Below are 18,826 nucleotides of genomic sequence, written 5' to 3' on the forward strand. Positions count from 1 at the left end.
GTATGTATGCAATCATAAAGGTAATTTGCAGGTTCTTATTATCTGCCCTGCATGATAGCTCCAAATTAATTAACTGGAAGGCGACCCACACCACTCAAAAAAAAGTACATGGAGTGCTTCAAAAGCGTGAAATGAAGGATCGTCACCCGGGGGCATTGCCTGTAGCAATGAAGCCGATTCAAAGGTTGAAGCACTGTATGTTGTTGATGGGTATTACATAATTATTTCCAGAATTATATGGTAGCACATGTAATGTCCTCCATCTGTTTCTAAATCTATTTTTTCTAAAAAAAAAACTTTACACTAACTTATTGCACCTTCGTTGTCTCCAGTTTCAATGGATAAGAGTTGGAATTTATGGGTTCATTTTGTAGGTCAACATGAACATGGCTAAACATTATGCTGAATTTATTCACTGGAATCAAGATATCAGATGATGCAAGAGATTGCTGACCAGAGGTAACAATAATCAATTAAGTTTCACCCCAGTCATTTATATTGCAATTCTGTTAATTTATGGAGCAAATACATATTTATGCTTTCAAAATAATGGAATTTCATATTCATTATTTTAAAACTCGACGAGGCATATATGACATTGTGTTTAAGCTTTTTTGTCTCCTTAAGCATGCTACATTTTTTTTCATTTTATTTATTTTTCACATTTAAATATCCAATTATATATTTATTATTTCTTGTACCATACATATATTATATTAATTATATGCTTAAATTAAACAATAGTTGAAAAATCATAAATGATTAAATTGAAAGGCATTTTATGTATATTATATTAAATCAACAGGGGAATCCAAGGTGTAATAAGTTGATATACATAATTAAGTGTCAGTTAGCATATGATATCTCCACAAGCCATGTGAAGCGATAATGACAGGATGGGCTCCTACATTGCGGTCAATCCCCACCAAGCAATGGTAGGTGTCATCATGTTCAATCTTTAAAGTTTCTTTGGTCCATCTCTGAGTTGTGAGGCATTTTCTTTCTTTGATGTTAATTTCTTTAGTTCAATTTGCTGTATGATTGTACTCTTTCTATTCGGTCAAAACCTAAAGGATCAAACTGACCTACTTGAAAAACAATGGACTAGCTTAACTGGATTGGTTGGTTTGCCGAACTGAACTGATTGTTCATCGAGTTAAAGACACCTTCAACCAAAAGCACGTAGGAACAGTCTTCCTACTCATAGTCAATGAAAAAACTTTTCTTGGCATGAGCCATGAACTGTCCTGCTGCTGTCTGTTTTGTTTCCTTCTGTACTAGATTTTAATTGCCCAACTCAAACAAGATGTAGAACTTATTTGATTTGCAATTAATTTTTTGAAAAGAAAACAACTGTTCACCTAGAACGGCTTGGTATGTTTTGAATTATCTGCTTGTTTTGAACTGTATCATTAACAAATGCATACAAATTCAAGCACAATGTGTCAAAGCTACAAGTAATGTAGGACATTTATGAAATTTTTTATTTTTTCTGAAACTTGCAACTGAAATTTAAACGACAAGCCTTGATGTTTTATCAGAATCTGAATGTAAGTTTGAATTATTCCTCTGCCTCCAAGGAGAGCACATAAGATCTGAGTTGTCTAGTGAACTTGAACACAATATCTGTAATGAAAGAGGAAATAGGATCATGGATTAACAGAAGTCGAGCATCAATATTCACACATGCCTCAATGTTAATGAATAAATCATTTTCACCTCTTTTACTTTGAAGTTAATCTTGCACAATTCCAGAACATGCTTTTTCTTAAACATTTGCCATGTCACTAAACTTCGTAGATCTTAATTAATCAAGTCTTCAAGCCTCTTCATTGTTCTAATACAATGTATGGTAATTCTAGATGTAGCTGTTATTTTCTTGTATAAATCAAATACTAACTTCCAAGAGTTAGTAGATCATCATGTTTATTTTTTCAGTGAAAATTGCACAAATTTTCTTCCTCTACATTAATCAATAGTTAGCTTGTACAGTTGAGTTTTACAGTAATCAAATGGTAGGCATAATTTTAGTTGTTCCCCTCTCCACCATTTCTAAAACCTAAAACGAGTAGCATACATAATTTTTCCTATACTAACCTACTTTTACACCTAAAAGGAGAATGAACATGTGCATAAATATAATATGAAGTTAAGTTGAACAAGCACTCTGACAAAGAATTATGGATGTTGACTCCTTACTTCACAAAGCAGAGGAAGAACAGTTGTGGCTCGTGCTGGCTCACATTGTTTAGTAGACTCACATTTACTTTGGTAAAAACTCACCAGTTTAATTGGGGATACACCAATTAGACACTACCAATTCTATACCTGCGTTTCCATTTAGGTTTGAGAAGACTAGATAATGACTACTGGAATGGCATCATCAACTAAGTATCAAAACAACTTCATCCATGGAAGCAAGAGTTATTGTTGATAGGGCAGACTGACACTCATAAATAGTGTTCGAATTCAACTTGTAATTTATCCTGGGTCATTCAGAAAATCAACAGTTAGAAAATCCTTTCTCTAGTTTAACCATGGCCGCTTGAATGCAGGGCAACATTTGGTGTCTTGGCATACGCGTTCAAGACCAACAACACTCAGAGGCTTGGGTGTTCTCAATCTGAAAGCTAACAACCTTGCAATGCTGTGTGTTCTTGGTTGTGGAACCTAGTTAACTGATGATATCGATGAAGTGGATCTCGATTGGCCTGAAATTGTAGAACAAACCATCAATCAAGATGAACACATAACCCCGGTTAAATCAAACCACAAATGGTCCTCCTTCGGAAAGATATGATGAAGTCATGAAGGTACTGAACTTCCTGATAGGCCTAAAAAATTGGACATCAGAAATGTCTGGAAAACAAACTTTTGGCTGGACAGGTGATCAGGTGACACAATCCTAAGTAACCACTTTCCCGAGCTTGCTAAGATAAGCAGAAATCTCAAAACTCTGTCAGATAGTGGGGTAATCCTCCAATAGGGACTGATGCAACTGATATAGTTTTGTGGAGGGTGTTCATAAGTGATTTACTAGCACATTTGGTCCTCTGTTGATCCAAATAAGTTAAGATTTTTCACTGGCTAGTTAAGACGAACAGAATTAACACACAGCAGGCTGCAAAGATTGGAAATGGTTATTCCAGACGGCAGATGCTCTTTTTGTGGACGTGACGAGGATATTAATATGCCACTGGTTCACAAAATATGCTTTCACTAAAATAGGTTGGTTTTTCCATGCAGATGCACTCACTTGCCATCCAATGGAGGAAACACTGAGTTTCTTTTTTGCAACTGCTGGGGAAAGGATCTTCAGCAAGGGAGTAACCAGGCATAGATTTGCATGGTATGGAGGCAATGTAATTACATTGATTTTAGAGTGGAAATCCCTCAAAGCCCATCACTCTACCTACAACTTATGGAGGAGAAGAGCAAAGGGAAGGAAAAGGATCAAGGTGCGTGCTATATTTTCAGGAGCTTAAAGCAAAAATTGACTTGATTAATAGAATCATTTCAAGCTGAAGAGGTATTTGCTGCAGTATCAACTGAAGGGATGGAAGGTGTACATGAGTAATTTCTTTTTTCTGCTTTTGTTGCAACTACTGATAATACCCATCTTGGTCCTTTTGCTCTAATTCTTAACTTTTCTTATGCTTATTAATATTAGCTGTTGGTAGGTAAAGGAATACTTAAGTCAACTTCTTCTGGCGATGTTAGACTCAAAAGCACATGGATGACTTTGAGATAAGCAAGAACAATGCTTCATTGTCAGAGTCATGGAATCATTTCTGTATATGAGCTGTGCAATATTTTCGATTTGTCAAACTTTGATACTCCAAAGCAACTGTGAGTTAATGAGTTGTTTGATTTTGTTATTGGTGCTTAGACTATGAGGTATATAGAATGCATATCATCTATTTTTTAAACAAGCATATTTGGTTAGTAAAAACAGCGAAAATATTATGATTTAACTGCTAAACTGGTTCATCTCGCCACTGCTTTAGCCTTCTATTCACTAACGGATAAATGAGTCAATCGTGTCGTGTGGTGCAAATCTACCGTCCGAGTAATAACTGGACTACGTCCATGGGGGTTAATTTGTGCAGTTCTTAAAGCATCTAAATTTGTTGTTATTAATTGAATGTAACTTAGGGCAAAAATTGAAAATACTCTGGATTCAACGCTGTTGTAAAAGTTATTGACTAGTTTCTATAACGTATAGAAGTTACAGGTTAACTTTTATAATATGTAAAAGTTAATCGGTTGTTGTTATATGTGAAAGTTACATATTAATTTTTACATGTTTGATCATGATTAAATTATATTCATTTGAAATATAATGAGTCATAGAGTCTCCATTATTTGATTTGTTCATTGAAATATTATTATGATTAGATTATTATTCAAAAAATCAAAATCAAAATAAAAAAGATATAAAATCACCGTTATAGAAATTAAGAATTAGTTTTTACAATTGTTGAAGTTAGCAATTAATTTTTACAATTGTAAAAGTTTGTAATTAATTTTTACATGGATGAATGATCAAATAATGTATTTGTAAAAGTTAGTTACTCATTTTTACATGCTGTAAAAGTTATATGTTTGTTTTTATAATTATAGGAGGTAATTGTTAGTTTTTACATGTCTAGATGATTTGAATGATTAAATAAAAATATCATCTTAAAAGGGGCGCAGAGAGAGGTGTCCACCTCTTTTTTTTTTTTTTTTTTTTTTTAGAAAATAAAAACGCCCATATTATGAAAAGGCAAATGACGGACCCTCTAACCAAAGTATTCAAATAAATAGAAGAAACTGAAAATTACTAACTTCAGAATATTATTAATTAAATTAAAAATAAAATGTAATATAATATTGAAAATGACAAAAATACAAACAGAGGTTTACTGTAAAATTTAGATTTATAAAATAACAAAATTCACTAACATCTAAAAAACAAATTATATAGATGAAAATTGAAAAAGAATCATAAAATAAGACTAAACTAAACCTCAATTTTTTTTTTTAAAAAAAAATCAATTAACTTTATAAAATAACAAAAAGGCTGTATATGCAAATTTGAAATTTTTATACATTCACAAAAGGTTCATATTATACATTAAAAAAAAAAATTCTATACTTATAAAAAAAGCTCCAAAAAGAATAGTCCTGTCTAATTTTTCCCCTTAAAAAATTGTAAATATATTTTCATATTCAATTAAAAATATAATCATCAAATAATTCTATGGGGTAAATGAACTGAACATTCGAAGTTTGATGGTTGATGTTTAATTTGGTAAGAGTTTGTTTATATTCGTTCAATATATATAAGATCAATTAAATGAACAAACTGTAGATACAGCGGAGGCCGACAAGAGGAAGGTGAATTGCCTGAAAAATAAAAACTATACCCATCTCGGAATTTTCAACTCAAAATAATAAGCAACAGTAAAATAAACAAAGAAACATGCTCAGCGATTTACTTGGTTACAACCAAGATGGTTGTTAATCCAAGGCAGAAGAAAAGCGCTCTGAAAAGATTTCCTTCTCTGAAGACGGAGAAGCCTTTTACACAATGGAAAGCTCAGACAAGTTGCTAGGAATGACTACAAAGTTGAAAGAACAATTGATTAATAATTCCTAGTTCCAGGGGCATTTAAATAGCCTTTGGAAAGTCTATCCCGTAGGTCTAAGGCGACTCCAACTGAGGCCCAAGGCGCCTCAGGTCGAGTGACGGATAAAACTCTATCCGGTCGACAACGGGCGTTTTGACCGGGATGAAGGCACCTTGAGCTGCCTTTCCAGCTCGTTTTCTTCTTTGCTTCAGCTTCCGAAGCTCGGTTCTTTTGAGTGATTCCGGCCAACCGAAATAGGGCTCACCCGAACCCAATTTCCGACCTTCTCCTCGAGCAGCCTTCCTCCCTGGCTTAACGTTTCTCGAACGTCGCGCACGTTTTTCTCGCCCACCGGTGTACTTTTCCGCAGCTCTCTCGTCCTTCGGACGCACCGAGCTCATCGGCTCCCTTCTCGTGTCGTCCTTCTCGCTAGTTGCGTCTTCCGCTCAACTTCCTGCGCTCCTAAGATCCTGCACACTCAGACACAGGGATCAAACACAAAGCAGAACCTAACCAACTTGGTTGATCACATCAAAATAACCACGGGGTCTAACAATCTCCCCCTTTTTGATGTGCATCAACCTAAGTTTAGGTTAGGGTAAAAATAGACAAACAGTCATTTTAAAGAAATTACTAAACTAACATTCTTAAGCATAAATTTGCAATTAAAATAAATTGCAACTATTTAATTAAGATTAAACAGATTTTTTCAAAAATATTTTTAAAACTCAGAGTTTTGAAAAAAATAAATAAAAAATTCTCTCCCCCTAAACTTGTACTTCTCTCTCCCTAAACTTGTATTTCTCTCTCCCTCTTTGATCACAGCAAAAATGGGGTAATAATAAGAGAATATGATATTTATTTAAAAAAATATTTAGCAAATTCTTAAGTTAGAAAAATTTTGAGCAAAATGAATTTTTAGAATTTATCAAAAAAAAATTCTAGCTAAAATGATTTTTTTTTATTTTAAAAAAAAATTCTAAGTTAAATGACTTTTTAGAATTTACTAGAAAAAAATTTCTAAGTAAAATGAATTTTTAGATTTTTTAAAAAATGATTTTTTTTTAAAAAAATCCTAAGTAAAAATTTTGAAGATTTTCAAAGACAATATTTGAAAAACTTTTAAAGTATTATTTAATTCTAGTTTAATGCTTTTTCAGAAAGTTAATTAAACATTCTATTTCAATATTTCAGCTTCCAGGTCGTGGCGAGACACTAGACCTTCTTGGTTATTGGAGCAACAATCACTTCCTTAGACAAAGCCTCATAGAGAAATTTTAGCGTTTAATTTTCTTGCTGGAAGCTTTAATAATAAAAGAATTTTAGTTTAATAAAGCTTTTGGAACCCAATAGAGGTTCCTTTCTACTGGATTAATCAGAAATGTAGGGAATATATAATTCTTGAGAATTTTCCTAAGTTGACCTTGATGATATTTAACATACGAGTTTAATTTTCCATAAATCCTAAGTTTTGACTTTTGAAAAACATTTGTTTTAGAACATGCATCAGTTTTCAAATTTTTAATTTTTAATTTTAAATTATCATTTTCTGATTTTAATTTATCTAAAATTCTATTAAAGTCAGCATTCTCTTTTTCTAATTTGAATAAATCTTTAGAATGAAACTTAATAAATTGAAAGGACTGAGTCACGGTTAGATTACGTACCTTACTTACCTGACTTGGTGATGCTTCCCCTTCACTGCAGCTTTCCTCTTCTGATGTTCCTCCCCCTTCATCTATGCTCATCTCTGAGCTTGACTCTTCTTCCAGTTGATAGTTAGCCATTAGCGCTAATCTCGAGAAGGCTTCGACGTCTGATTCGGAAGAAGACGAATCTGACCAAGTGACCTTCAGGTTCTTGTGCTTGGAGAATTCTGGTTTCTTGTACTTTGTCTTTACCTTCTCTCTTTCCTTTTTCTTTAATTTTGAGGGGTCATCTTTGATGTGCCCTTCTTCGTTGCAGTTGTAGCAATGAATCGTTCTTTTTCTTTGCCGATGCCTCTTTGTCTACGATCTAAATTTATTAGAATTAAAAAATTTATTGAAGCGTCTTACCAATAGAGCCGCTTCGTATTCGTCGATCGAGGCTTCGGAGTCGGAACCGTTTATTCTTGCCTTTAAGGTAATGTTCTGACTTGTTTTCTCCACTTCATTGGGCTCTGCAATCCGAGATTCGTGAAGTTCAAAAGTTGAAAATAAATTTTCTAAAGTACTTACCTCGAAGTCCTTAGAGATGTAGTACGCATCTACTAAGGAGACTCACTCTAGAGTTCTGGGGAAGACGTTGAGCGCGTACCGGATCGAGTCCCGGTTCGTTACTTCTTCTCCGAGGTTGCGTATTTGAGTTATTGGCTCCTTAATCCTTGCTTGGAGTTGCGCTACCTTCTCGCCTTGGTTCATCCGGATGTTCGTAAGTTGAGTCCGGAGGATATCGCATCTTGCAAGCTTCGCTTCGGATGTATCTTCGTGAAGCTCCAGGAATTTTTCCCAGAGGTCTTTCGCGGAGTCGTAGCTTCCGATCCGACTTACCTCTTGTGGTGGTAGCACGCTAAGCAGGTGGAACTTTGCCTTTTCATTGGCGACAAAATCGGCTTGCTCCTTCTTGCTCCACTGATGCTCTTCTTTGTCTTTCGGAACTTCAAAACTATATTTCATAGTTAGTAAAATATCGAAGTCGGTTTTAAAAAATACCTCCATCCTGCGTTTCCATGTCGCAAAGTCTCCGTCGAACTTTGGGGGATGAATGCTTGTTCCGACCATCTTCTTGATCTTCGTGCTTCAGTTGGTGGTTAGTCCTTCTGAGGTGGTCTAGCTCTGATACCAATTGTAGGTGCAGCGGAGGCCGGTTAGAGGGGGGTGAATTGCCTGAAAAATAAAAACTATACCCTCCTCGGAATTTTCAACTCAAAATAATAAGCAATAGTAAAATAAACAAAGAAACAGACTCAGCGATTTACTTGGTTACAACCAAGACGGTTGTTAATCCAAGGCAGAAGAAAAGCGCTCTGAAAAGATCTCCTTCTCTGAAGGCGGAGAAGCCTTTTACATAATGGAAAGCTCAGACAAGTTGCTAGGAATGACTACAGAGTTGAAAGAACAATTGATTAATAATTCCTAATTCCAGGGGCATTTAAATAGCCTCTGGAAAGTCTATCCCGTAGGTCTAAGGCGCCTCCAACTGAGGTCCAAGGCGCCTCAGGTCGAGTAAACGGATAAAACTCTATCCGGTCGACAATGGGCGTTTTGACCGAGATGAAGGCGCCTTCATCAAGCCTTGAAGGCGCCTTCAAGCCATGATGAAGGCGCCTTGAGCTGCCTTTCCAGCTCGTTTTCTTCTTTGCTTCAGCTTCCGAAACTCCGTTCTTTTGGGTGATTCCGTCCAACCGAAATAGGGCTCACCCGAACTCAATTTCCGGCCTTCTCCTTGAGCAGCCTTCCTCCCCGGCTTAACGTCCCTCGAACGCTGTGCACGTTCTTCTCGCCCACCGGTGTACTCTTCCGCAGCTCTCTCGTCGTTCGGGCGCACCGAGCCCGTCGGCTCCCTTCCCGTGTCGTTCTTCTCGCTAGCTGCGTCTTCCCTCGACTTCCTGCGCTCCTAAGCTCCTGCACACTCAGACACAGGGATCAAACACAAAGCATGACCTAACCAACTTGGTTGATCACATCAAAATAACCACGGGGTCTAACACAAACTTTAACAACTCATTTAACTAAATGAATAAGCTTGAGCACGTGTGTATTTAGCTCATTAATATTCAATATTCATGAACATCGTGAACAATGTTTGTGAATCATTTTCATTAATAAAATTTTTATAAACTAACTAAATAAATAAGGAAAACTTTCAAAATAAATAAATAAATTTGTATTATCAAACTCAATAATTAATGAAATAAGCTTAAAATATTTATGTTTCAAACAATCAAATAAGTTTGAATTGAGAGCTCGATAACATCTAAATGAACCAAGCTCAAACTCAAAAAAAAAAAAAAAAATCCAGTCTTAAACAATCATTTTAATAACTTGATTCATTTTAAATTCGTCTTAGTTACCTTATCAAATATGTTTGAATGACACAAAGCTTGGCGTGACTTAACTTGTTTACCGCCCTAATCCTCGCATATAAAAGCCATGCAATAAAAATTAATAATAAATATTAAAACGGCTGAATGTGTAATGTGATTGTTTTTCAATAAGTACAAAAAATAATTAACATTTAATAAACATAAACTAAGAGGTTGGCATTAGAACCACATTTTATTAAAAAAAAACAAGTTAGTTGTTCTTGAAACAATAATCCAATTTCTAAAATAATGTGATACAATTATACTAATAATTATGTAACTGTATTAAGTTACATTAAACTCAAGAAATCATATGAGTTAGAACTTTGTACAAAATACCCCATAAATTGATCCAAATTTAGCATTTGGTCTATAAAATTTGTTATATGTAAGGCTAAAACTATTTTACGAGGCTAAACTTATGAATGGACTTCTAGCATATATCTACTGAGATTCAAAATTTAAAGAGAATAGGATTATATAACAATTTTGATAAAAATATTTTTAATCACTTTGAAAGCATATATAAATTAACTTCAATAATTTCTAGTTGTGCTTTTATCTAGTCAAATTTTAAATTTAAGTAGCAAATAACATATAATAATTTTGACTAAAATTGTTACTATTTAATTTTAAATTATTTGTCCAATTTAAAAGTGTGGATGGATTTTTAAAGTTTCATTTCTTTTATTGAATAGTCATGTAATATTTTGGACTAAAGCTATTATTGTACGTTTGCATTATTTGATTGATATTTATCCATTCAAATTGAAAATAAATATGATAATATAGTAATTTTGATTCGGACTAAGTCATTTCATCATTTTAAAATATGAATAAATTTAATAATCCCCCAAAATATATTTACTCAAAATTTATAGAGAAAATTGACGCCAAATGAATATTATAATTTAAAATAAAACCACAGTTTATCTAGTTTACATTTCAATTAATTAATTAAAAAAAATTTATGTCACTTGATCTAGTGACAAGGCCGGGGGGGCCCTCATGAGGGCAAGGTCAACGACGCGTGGAGGTCAAAAGTCAAAGGGGGCTCGACGAGCGGGCAGGGCATGCTGATCACTAGGCAAGGACCTTCATTCTAGAAAACAACCATCTGGCCGTGAGCCCAAATTTCCAATAAGGGAAAAAGATCATATGGCCAAGCGGAAAGTCCGCTCGGCCGCATTGCAAATCAAGAGTAAAGGCCGAGCGGTTTCCCGCTCGGCCAGGGTGTCCGGCTACAAGAGCCGAGCGGGCGGCGATTCTGAACCATCCCGGACGGACGACCACCGACGCCAGACCAAAGGCGAATAGTCTGGCCGAACGGCTTGATGGCCGATCCGGGAAGAAGTCACAGAGTATGGGACAACGGCTACGTCATCTTAGTAACCCCTGTTGCTGACAACAGGCATGTTCGAAGACCAAGCCATACTCAGTATCGTACGACAAAAGGTTCTGTTGTCCCATCAAGGAGACGCTCAGACTGTAGCAGTATGGCGTCAAACATGCTCTTCTGACAAGCCCATGCTACGGTATGGTGTATGACACGTGCACACCTCGGTTTGTGTGCACCAAGCTCTCATAGCTCTATATAAGAGCCCTTGGACTTCACTGGAGGTATGAATTCTCTAATCTTGGAAGCCACCCTCTTGTTTTTCGTCTGCCTGACTTGAGCGTCGGAGGGTCGTCGCCGGGAACCCCATCCCGGCCCGACTTCTGTGCAGGTTCGCCGGAGCACCTTGCAATCAATCGGAGATCTACGTCAGTAGCTTGGAGAGCGCCACGTGCCCAGCGCCCATTGATTCAGCTTTCGGACAGGATCAATTTGGCGCCGTCTGTGGGAACGCTCCTGCATCTGATCGGAAGCAATGGACGAAGCTGGACAACCGCATACAGTGACACTCTCCACGGAGGAACTCGATGCTCTGATCGAGTCGAGAGTCGCTAAGCTCATGGAATAAAAACAGAAGGCACAAGCCGAGCGGCTTGAGCAACAAGCGACATCAGTATCAGGGGGCCGAGCGGAAGCACCTCAAGCCACAGTTCCTTTCCATCGGGCCCTATTCCGGACTCCTGAAATCGCAGCAGTTAATCGTGATCGAGGATCTTCTTCAGATGAAGTGTCAAGACGAGACAGCAGAAAAGGCAAAGCCCCCCCGAGCGGACGCCTCTCCCGAATGGATCAACCGTCAATTCTCAGAGGCTATTCTACGAGACCCTCTGTCAAAGCACTATGTGCCTCCGGCGATCGGTGAATACAACGGAACCACCGATCCAGATGATCATTTAGGTAAATTCGACAACACAGCTACTCTTCATCAATACACAGATGGAGTGAAGTGTCGAGTTTTTCTTACCACCCTCTCGGGATCAGCTCAACGGTGGTTTCGGAGGCTTCCGGACGGATCCATCACAAGTTTTAAAGACTTCCGAACGACTTTCCTCCACCACTTCGCAAGCAGTCGGCGCTATCAAAAAACTAATGTTAGTCTATTTGCCATCAAACAAGAAGCCCGCGAATCGCTCCGAGCCTACATCCAGCGGTTCAACAGGGTGGCCATGGATATTCCAACGGCCACCTCAGAGACCATGATGAATGCCTTTACACAAGGCCTCTTGGATGGAGATTTCTTCCGATCGCTCATTCGGAAGCCGCCCCGAGACTACGACCATATGTTACACCAGGCCAATGAATGCATCAACGTGGAGGAAGCCCAAGCGGCCCGAAGAAAGGAAACCCCAACCGAGCGGGCTCCCCCTGCCGAGCGGAAGCCTCACATTGCTCATCAACCGCCCAGAGGACCGAGGGCCGAAGCAATCTGCTCCCCCCATGCTAGGTCCCATGTACAAGAGGTAGCTGCAGAACAACCCAGACCGAAGAAAAAGGTGTGGACCCCTATGTTTTGCTCATTCCACCGGACGGACACACACAACACCAGAGATTGCCGGAGTCTTCCCTTGATCGCTCATCCCGCTCCTCGGAGTGGCGGCCGTTGATCGCCATCATCCGACAGGCGACAGAGGCCTCGTGAAGTCGATCGGATGGTAGCCGACAGGCGACAACAACAGACTCCCGAGCGACATCACACTCCGAGGCGTGAGAATCCCCGGATGTCTAGGGAGCGGTCCCGACCGTCCGCTCGGGAAGAAGAAAATAGAAGTAACACATCCCGAGGCGAGATCAACATTATTGCTGGCGGGCCAACCGGAGGCGACTCTAACCGAGCAAGGAAGGCGAGCGTCCGGCAGCTCCAGATCCATGCGGTCGGCTGCAGCCAGGAACGGGAAAGCGGACCCGAAATCAGTTTCGGGCCTAGGGACTTGGATGGAATTGAAGTTCCCCACGACGACGCTCTTCTCATCAAAGCGGTAATAGCCAATTACACAATACACCGCGTTTTTATTGACACAGGAAGCTCGGTCAACATCATATTCAAAAAGGCCTTCGATCAACTACAAATTGACCGAGCCGAGCTGCTGCCCATGACAACCCTCCTTTACGGGTTTACGGGCAATGATGTTCAGCCGGTCGGGCAGGTCCGGCTGGCCATATCGCTGGGAGAGGAGCCGCTCAGAAGGACGCGGACTGCAAACTTCGTTGTGGTGGACTCTCCGTCGCCATACAATGTCATATTGGGACGACCGACTCTAAGTGAATTCCGAGCAGCCGTCTCCACCTTCCACCAGAAATCAAGTTCCCGGTTGAAGACAAAGTGGGAGAAGTACGAGGAGATCAACTAGCGGCTCGGCGATACTACGTCGAGATGGTCCGAGCAGAAGCCAATTCCGCTCGGAAGACGCCACGAATCGAGGTGAACGCTATAACTGAAAAACCTCCCTCTTTGGTTTATGAAGAAAAGGAGGAAGTGCAGATTCACCCGACCCGATCGGAGGCCACAACGTTCATTGCGGCCGATCTGGAGGCCAACCAGAAAGAGGAAGTGATCAAATGCCTCCAGAGAAACCGTGATGTCTTCGTCTGGTCGACGTATGAGCTGCCCGAAATTTCACCGAGTATAGCGCAGCACGAGCTCCACGTCCGACCAGACGCTCGGCCGGTGAAGCAGAGAAAGAGGGACTTCAGCGCCGAACAGAATGCAATCATCCGATCAGAGGTCGAGAAACTCTTGGAGGTCGGCCACATACGTGAGGTCCAGTTCCCTAGCTGGTTGGCGAACGTGGTATTAGTCTCCAAGCCGAGCAATAAATGGAGAGTGTGCATCGATTTCCGGGACCTTAACAAGGCGTGCCCAAAAGATTTTTATCCTCTGCCCCGGATCGATCAATTGGTGGATTCTACGGCCGGCTGCGAGTTGATATGCATGCTCGATGCATATCAAGGCTACCATCAAGTGCCGCTCGCCCGAGAAGATCAAGAAAAAGTCAGCTTCGTTACAGCCGACGGCACCTATTGCTATAGTGTGATGTCGTTCGGACTGAAAAACGCGGGAGCCACTTATCAGCGCTTGATGAACAAAGTGTTCAAAGAGCAGATCGGGCGAAATCTGGAAGTATACGTGGACGACATTCTCATCAAGTCCGTCCGAGCGGCCGATCTCTTTGGAGACATGGAAGAGACTTTCAGAACGCTACGGAAATATGGAATTAAGCTAAACCCTCAAAAGTGCTTGTTTGGAGCAAAAGGCGGGCATTTCTTGGGATATATAGTAACCGAGCGGGGCATCGAGGCAAATCCCAGCAAAGTGAAAGCCTTACAAGATATGCCGCCTCCAAGAAATCTGAGGGAAGTGCAGCGCTTGACCGGTCGGATAACAGCTCTGTCCAGATTCATCTCCAAGACCGTCGACCAGAGCCTGCCTTTTTTCAAAATCTTGCGCAAGGTTACTAAGTTTCACTGGGATGAAGAATGCGATCGGGCGTTCGAAGATCTGAAGACATACTTGAGCTCTCTGCCGGTGCTAGCCAAGCCAGTTGTGGGTGAGCCACTTTGTATCTACTTATCTTCAACCGAGCAAGCAGTCGGCTCGGCACTAGTAAGGGCGAGCGGAGAAGAACCTGTATATTTTCTAAGTTATATTTTAAAAGATGCTGAATCTCGCTACACTGGGCTCGAGAAGCTGGCTTTCGCTTTGGTCCTCGCCGCTCGGCGCCTCCGTCCCTATTTCTTGGCTCATACTATCATTGTCCGGACGAACATCCCATTGGGAAGAGTGCTGTTGAACCCAGAAGCGTCCGGGCGGCTTATCAAATGGACAACGGAGTTGAGCGAATTTGACATTCAATACCAGCCCCGTCCGGCGATAAAAGCGCAGTCCTTGGCGGATTTTGTCACCGAAGTACAATGGCCAGAACCCGAAGCCATGTGGAGGATATTTGTGGACGGATCGCCCACTCGGCTCGGAAGTGGGATTGGCGTACTATTACTCTCTCCTCAAGAAGAAAAAATGCATTTATCCGTTCGGCTGGATTACAGAGCTACGAACAATGAAGCAGAATATGAGGCCCTTATAGCCGGCTTACAGGCCACCCGACATGTGGGGGCCGGACGGGTGATGTTGCATTCAGACTTCCAGTTGGCCGCTCAACAGCTATCTGGTACTTTTGAAATTAACAACGCTCGGCTCAAACTCTACGCGGAAGCCTTCGAAAAGCTCAAGGCCAATTTCAGATAGGTCATTATCCAGAAGATACCCCGAGCGGAAAACCAGGCGGCAGATGAGTTGGCCAAACTAGCAAGTTCAATAACGCCGGTCGTCATCCAACAACCAATTGAACAAGTATCTTTGGTGGCACATGTCGACCGGATGGAGGGTCTCGCGTTTCCGAGCAACTAGAGGACAGCCATCATGGAGTTTCTTCGATCGGGGGAAACACCATCCGATCGGGAAGCAGCCCAGCAATTAAGGAGGAGAGCCGGTCGGTTCACGCTTATTGGAGACCAACTCTACAAGAAGGCTTTCTCCCGTCCGCTGTTGAAATGTGTGAGCTCGGAAGACGCGGCATACATCCTCCAAGAAGTACACCAAGGATCGTGCGGAGGGCATCCGGGCGGACGATCGTTGGCTAAGAAGATCCTGCTGGCCGGATACTTCTGGCCAACCTTGCAAGCAAACGCCGCTCGGACTGTCGCAACGTGCCTTTCCTGCCAGAAGTATCACAATTTCTATCACCGACCGGCGGAGGAAATGAAGACAGCTACCGTATCATGTCTGTTCGACCAGTGGGGAATGGATATCGTGGGTCTGTTTCCTATGGCGATCGGTCAGCGGAAGTTTTTGCTGGTGGCTGTCGACTATTTTTCCAAATGGGTGGAGGTCGAGCCATTGGCCAGGATCACCGAGCAGATGGTCAAGAAGTTTATCTGGCAACATATCATCTGCCGGTTCGGCATCCCTCGTCGACTTGTTTCCGATAATGGGCGGCAGTTCGTAGGAAAGTTGCTCGAAGATTGGTGCAAAAGCTATGGCATTGAGCAACACTTCACGTCCGTAGCGTACCCTCAAAGCAATGGTCAAGCCGAAGTAGCCAACCGGGAAATTCTTCGCATTTTGCGCGCTTGGCTCGACCATTTGGGAGGAAGTTGGGTGGATAAAGTGCCGGGCGTCCTATGGGCCATCCGAACGACCCCGAAGGAAGGAACGGGCGTCACGCCGTTCCATCTGGTGTATGGTGGCGAAGCGGTCATTAGAATTATGATGATGATAACGCCGAGCGGAGGAACATGGAGCTGGATCTGGTCGAAGAAGAGCGAGCCAAGGCGTCCGTCCGGCTGATGGCGTACCGACAACAGATGAAGCAAAATTACAACCGGCGCGTAATTCCCTGAGCATTCCAGGTTGGTGACCTTGTCTGGAAGAAAGTAAAGCCGGTCGGCGACGTCGGCAAGCTGGAAGCTCCTTGGGCGGGCCCCTTCAAAATCATCGAAAAGCTCCGCTCGGGCGCTTATTATTTGGAGGATGAAGACGGGCGGCAGCTGGATTGACCATGGAGCACGAATCATCTCCAGCCGTATCGAACTGGGTAAGAGGTGCGCTGATGTAATTTTGCATACGTTTTGGTCGCCTATGTACTTGTAATGCAGGCAGCAAAAATGATAAAGGATGACAAATAACTTCGCCGAACGGCAGTGTTAAAGTTAGCCTTAAAGACCGTCGAGCTCCGACGTAAAAAATCGAGAGACGTGCCAGCGTCTATAAACTCTCCGAGCGGAAGACCGTCGAGCTCCGACGTTAAAAATTGAGAGACGAGCCGGCGTCTATAAATCATCCGAGCGGAAGACCGTCGAGCTCCGACGTTAAAAATCGAGAGACAAGCCGGCGTCTATAAATCATCCGAGCGGAAGACCGTCGAGCTCCGACGTTAAAAATCGAGAGACGAGCCGGCGTCTATAAATCATCCGAGCGGAAGACCGTCGAGCTCCGACGTTAAAAATCGAGAGACGAGCCGGCGTCTATAAATCATCCGAGCGGAAGACCGTCGAGCTCCGACGTTAAAAATCGAGAGACGAGCCGGCGTCTATAAACCCTCCGAGCGGAAGTCTGTCGGGCTCAGACGGTAAAAATCGACGTTCAAAAGCTAGCAACCGGAGTCTATAAAGCCTCCGGATGGATAGCTTTTGGCGTGGTTCTACTCGGTTGTAAAATCCGACCCATAAGCGGGCCTGCCATTAAGGCAATAATAAAGACATCATACGGCCGAGCGGCTCCTTTATAAAGTATACTTAGTGCGGGAAAATTTGGACCTACACAAAAGTTAAGGATTGAATACTGGTCGAGCAAACAGATAACAAAAAAGAGTTCATTTACGCCGAACAAAGGACAGACAAAAGTAATAACAGGGTTCGCCCCGAACGACGGGCATACAAAAAATAACAAAGAGATACTCTAAAGACTCCTCACTCCTCAAAACTAAAAAGGGCGTCAGGGATAGAGCCCATCATGACAGCTAGATCTTCGGGGGGGGGGGGGACAGACAGCTCAGCTGGTAGGTGGCCCTTAGTCTTCAGATAATCAACCGCCACCTTGATAGTCTCTTCGAAAGTTAAGGACAGCTTATCGCTGAACTTTTCACCAAATTCGTCCGAGCGGACGAAAGCTTTGCGCACTTCAGCCGACCGGCCGGGCTCCCCATCTTGATACTCTTTGAGCGTGGCTTGGGAAGCGTCAAGGGCAGCCTGAAGATCTTTCAAAGCCCCTTCAGATTTCGCCTGGTCAGCCGAGCGGCTCTCCCGTTTAGTGGCCAGCAAGGCGTCCAAGTCCTTCACGCGCTGCTCCAACCCTCGGTTTTCCACCTTCATTAAGTCCATATCGTCGATGGCCTTGAGCTTCCGGGTGGTCGCGAGCTTTATTTCTTTATCGCACTGCTTGACCAGAGCGTTGAGCCGAGTCACTTCACCTGCCAAGTCAGAGGATCTATTCCGCTCGGCTTCCAAGAGCTTCTTGGCCTTCTCCAAAGCAGCCGTGGATTGTCCTCTGCTTTCATTCGAGGTTTTGAGCTTTTTCAGCTCGTCCTCCAACTCAGCCAGGCGGTTGCTGATGGCGATCTGCTCCACCCAGTTCTGTGAACGGATGTGATCAAGTTAGAAGCTAAACCAAATTGGCCGACAAGACAAAAGATATACCCCAGTCGCCTGCTGCAAATTGTTGTCTCCTAGTTGGCTGGGGGTCATAAGAGCGATGCGAAGCCGAGCGTCCTCCCAAGCTTTGGCCAGAGGACCTGTGAGAGTGATTTGCTGTTCGGGAACCGTTGGCCGATCGGCAGCCAATAAATATTCCTTCGACGGAAATTGCAGAACAATTTTTATCAACCGCGAGCCGCTCGGATCATCTTGGGGCGCAGTTGCTGTGCCAAACGGCTCGCCAATCGTGGAAGGACGGTCGCCCAATCGTCTTAGGCGACGCAGGGTCCTAGGAGGACTAGCAGGCGACACCTCGGAGGCAGCCCGGGGGGAGCCGAGCGGCGTAGGGGTGCTCTCTGTGGAAACCTCCCCGGAGATCACGGGAGCATCATCACCCCGCTCGGAACGCTGCTCATCGGAGGGGGTTGGCTGAGAGGCTTGCTCTTGCCGTCTGCGTTTCCGAGTCGCTAGAGGAGCCTCATCCGCCGAGCGGCCCTCTACCTCGGCTTGAGCAGAGGATGCGATATCGCCCCCAGCCTCGTCTAGAGAGACAGAGGCGGTTAC

At 42.4% G+C, this 18,826-nt stretch overlaps 1 long non-coding RNA gene across 3 annotated transcripts; it reads left to right on the top strand.

Moving 5' to 3' along the window:
* The first annotated feature begins 274 nt into the window (after positions 1-274).
* LOC122021711 lies at positions 275-3,974 on the top strand. 3 transcript variants are annotated; one of them, XR_006122613.1, is made up of 3 exons: positions 275-459; positions 806-935; positions 2,556-3,974. It is a non-coding gene; the product is annotated as an uncharacterized LOC122021711 (long non-coding RNA). The 3 variants fall into 3 exon arrangements; XR_006122612.1 differs by having other exon boundaries at positions 275-935; XR_006122614.1 differs by lacking the exon at positions 806-935.
* Positions 3,975-18,826: the final 14,852 nt, after the last annotated feature.

Source organism: Zingiber officinale, chromosome 9A, assembly GCF_018446385.1.
Source record: "Zingiber officinale cultivar Zhangliang chromosome 9A, Zo_v1.1, whole genome shotgun sequence".
Taxonomy (NCBI): Eukaryota; Viridiplantae; Streptophyta; class Magnoliopsida; order Zingiberales; family Zingiberaceae; genus Zingiber; species Zingiber officinale.